Source organism: Anneissia japonica, unplaced genomic scaffold (genome assembly GCF_011630105.1).
Source record: "Anneissia japonica isolate Jap-2015-1 unplaced genomic scaffold, ASM1163010v1 scaffold483_len1788099_cov177, whole genome shotgun sequence".
Classification (NCBI taxonomy): Eukaryota; Metazoa; Echinodermata; class Crinoidea; order Comatulida; family Comatulidae; genus Anneissia; species Anneissia japonica.
In genome coordinates this window covers 572442-576618 of record NW_022682587.1, presented here as the reverse complement: position 1 = coordinate 576618, position 4177 = coordinate 572442, and the positions used below count along the sequence as shown (strand labels likewise).

At 32.4% G+C, this 4177-nt stretch overlaps 1 protein-coding gene across 2 annotated transcripts in view; it reads left to right on the top strand.

The window, feature by feature from the left end:
* Window positions 1-3043: 3043 nt before the first annotated feature.
* LOC117102643 overlaps window positions 3044-4177 on the top strand; it is a 5219-nt gene continuing 4085 nt past the window's right edge. Inside the window, exon 1 of one of the 2 annotated variants that reach the window (XM_033243389.1) lies at window positions 3044-3195. The gene's annotated coding sequence lies outside the window, so the exon portion shown is untranslated. The remainder of the gene's footprint in view (window positions 3196-4177) is intronic. The other variant, XM_033244087.1, reaches the window with a different exon arrangement.

The window sequence follows — 4177 nt, the reverse complement described above, 5'->3', positions numbered from 1 at the left end:
CAATGGTATATTCCAATTGGGTGGTTTATGTCCTGGGTGGTTTATGTCCTGGGTGGTTTATGTCCGTATACCATATAAACTACTCCGACAATTTAGGTGTTATTTATTTATAACTCCAGCTCATAATTTACAGATGCACTGATTATTATTTAAACATAAAACGAACGTTACTTTAGGGGGAGGCCATAAAGCCCAATTTACACGAGACTTCTGTATTGAAAGGGCAATCACTTGAGTCAGTTCAAAACAGTTTCATAATACAATTTTTTAACAGACTTAAAAACATGGATGAAAAAAAATGGCTCGAATTTTATTCAAAGTAATTAATCATGTTGAACAGTCATTAAAATGGAAATGGCTGGATACAATAAAAGGTACCGTATATTAAATAAATATGGTCACTCAAGAATGTACAGTACCGAACCTCAAAATGGCTGGATGAAAGAATTTAAAAAGATTAATAAAGCTAAAACATGGTTTGAAAATTGTAAATTAAAAAGTTCACTAACAGAGTATATTAGATACAAAGACAGAATATTTGAACTCTATCTACAAGACAAAATAAATTTCAAAGGAATTAAAATTCAAAACGCGAACTAATTCTCTAAACCCGGGGTAAAAAGCAGACATGGTCTACACAAAACAATAGTTTTTGTAAATTATGCTCCCGAAATTTAAAAGAAACAACCGACATTTTTTATTTATTTGTGATAAAATCCAGCCATTTAGAGAAAAGGTTTATAATGATTTAAAAAATGACCTTGTTAAATGGGGATTAGGTGAATTTTGGGAATCATTTATAACCGGATCGTTAGATTATAAGCATAATTTATTTCTCGATAATCTTAATGACCAATTCGGTAACCATAAATTAGCAGAAATATTTGATAATTATTGTAAGGTATTTCTCGAAGGCGCATGGAAATTAAGATTTGTAATATAAACCCATGGCCACATTACCACCCGTTACACTTTAAATAGTTTTTGTATTTTCTTTTAATCTGTTAATATGAACCTTTATGATCAGTTAGTTCTAAGCTCTATATTTTGTTATAAATACCTTGTAATGTTTTTATTAGTTAGTGATTTATGTCTGATTACCGATTTTATTCCTTTTAAATGTGTTACTGTAGTAAATATGAACCCATTTGGGTCTATTAGTTCTAGCTCTATATTAACTTGCAATTCATACAGCAACTCTGTAAATCGGTCCTGTAAGGCTACCATACCACATAGACCTACATGCCATGTTGATAAATTTTACTTTGTATATACATTTTAGTTTAATTTACTCCTAGTTTAAGTTTATTATTTTCTTCTTATATTTGGATGCACCGTTATGTATTGTCCAACGTGTGCCACTGTTACGAAAGAGATATCCATTAAATTGAATTGAATTTTAATTGGCTAATGACCTGTCACAGTGCTACAATTGTAGAGTGCTAGAATGGTGAAATAAAGTCAAAATGGTGTAAAAAAGCAATGAAATTGACTATAGAAAATATGACAACAACTCCACTGATTTACTTAATATATCAAAGTCAGTACTACAGACTATTTATACTGTACTTATTTATATTTATTCTGTGTAGTATTAACAATTTAATTTAAAATAAAGGAAAAGAAAAGAAAAATGCCTTTTATTAAGACTGTAAAAGCCGGTTTTGACCTTGACAACAATAATTCTAATTCTGGGTACATAACACTAGGCCTACTGTACTTCAAAAAAGAAAAAAAATGGGATGGAGACAAGCAGGGCATACAGAATAAGGATATACTGACCATGTACTATAATGAATTAGGATCCAAATTCACTGCAAAGGCTATTAACAACATTCCAAGAATATCCCCGGTTCTATTTACGGGGATAGGCAATACCCTTACAGATCATTAGTCAAATTTGACTGGCCCTTTCAATAAAAAAAAAATCCTCGTGTAAAGTGGGTTTAATTCAACGTTTCGACTTTTAGTAAGATGACCCAAAACGTTGAATTGTATTATAGCCAGTGGTGGCACCAGCGGGGGGAAGGGGAGCATTTCCCCTCCATCCCTCCCCTGCCTGGCCTGCCTTTACTCCTGTCGTCCGACGCACGACTAGGTCGTCGGATCAAAAATTTAAATAATAATAATAATAGTTATTTATTATTATTATTATTATTATCATTATTATTATTATTATTATTATTATTAATATTATTATTATTATTATTATTATTATTATTATTATTATTATTATTATTATTATTATTATTATTATTATTATTATTATTATTATTATTATTATTATTATCCAAATAACGTTATTTTGACTGCCAATTCCGGGCTAATATTTTGGTTTAAAAGCACCGCTATCCATAAAAACTCTCTTAACCCTAAAAGAGGTTTTTTTTTTTTACTCCGGGCTGTCGACCGAGGCTTCGTCTGCCCCTTCGGACTCGGACTTCTCCGTCGGGACTTGTCGGACCCCTTGTCGGCAAATTTCTGGCACCACCGCTGACGGCCACCCCTCTCTTATTTGGATTAACATTCGTTGTACAACGTTTTGAGGAGTATACTGAAAAAAAAAATAGGTATTTTAAATGAGTATTTAGTAAGGCTGAACCATCCATTTGTGACCATTTTAACATAAATAATCCAAATTTGCTACCTACACCCTTTTTCATAAGAGTCAGTACAAAATTTGGCCAGGCTCATGCCTATTGCGCATGGTGCATATTATAAGATTTGTTGGTTCTATTTTTAGAAATAACATTTGATAACATTTTGAACGTTTGTGAATTTTTTGTGAATTTTACAGCTGTACTTGTATTTTTTTTTACATTTAATGTCAGTATCTTTTCTATAGGACTTTCTCAGGCTTTTTCTTAAAAAATGAATAAATAAGAATAAACAATTTCGTGACGAATACACAGAGGATAATCAATTTCATGTAGATAAATTAGATAGATCAACAGTTGGCCTATGTCAGCAGCTGGATCACTGACATGATTTATCTCTTTACTTTACAGGACTGTGATTGGTGGGATCCGATGATGATGAAACTGCATCACACCTACCTTATCACGTGTAATTTAAGTTGGACCAAAGAGTATAATAAAACGCTTGCCACCATCGACGCATTACACATCTTGACTCCGCATCATCCGTAATTCCGTAATTCCTGACTTTTTCTTCAAGTTACATAGAGGCGGTAAGGTAAGTTAATTTCTAGTAGTGGTTTAAAACAATAAATATTAACTTATCCTAGCCTTTGTGTTTGTGGCTAGGTCTTTTTATGTTTTTTTTTTTCGTCTCCCATCATCATTCGGATTATCCCATCATTCCTGACTGATCAGTGTTATTTGCCGCGACAACTCACATTTTATAATTACGCGCCAAAAAATTCTCAAATGTCCAGGCCATACCTTTGCATCAGACACACTAAAATATTATTATGTTTCAAGTTCAGGTAGGCCTAGGCCGATTTACGGTAATTACAATGTTGATTAGTCAACAAAATATACAAACATTAGGCCTAGAGTAATTATTCAGTCCTAAATCTCACATATTACATTAGGAGGCTATATATAAACTAATTTCAATCACATCATTCTTGATATTAGCCAACTTCTACTGATGGGTGGACCCTTCTACTGCTGTCATTTTTTTTTTGTTAGGCCTAGATCTTTTTGCGTTTTTTGACTTTATTCAAAACCAAAATTTAATAATTATTATTTCAATCTCTATTAAGTTTGGTAAAATTGTTAGCCTACAGCAGGGGTAGCCGATCATTTCGGTCGCGCTTCGTTTCGGTCGCGCTTTGTTTCGGTCGCGCTTCGTTTCGGTCGCGGTATATTTCGAACAAATATATGGAGCGCCGAAGGAGTTGCGAAAACGAAAAATTTAATATGCCTAGGCCCTATATATTTTAGTTCGTGAATCGGTTTATCATAGGCCTAAATATTATTGTTTTGCTATCTTTCCACTAACAAAATATCTTTTTGCTATATTCTCTTTCTTCCATTTATGGTGATATATTCATGATTGCAACATGATCTTGTAATTGAAACAATGGAATTTAGTATGTGCTTCATGCTATTCTTTTTGTTGCGTTTTCATATACTATACTTTAATAAATGGTCAATAAAATGTATCTTTGATTTTAATTGAATTGAATATTGTTACCATCTGAAATCTA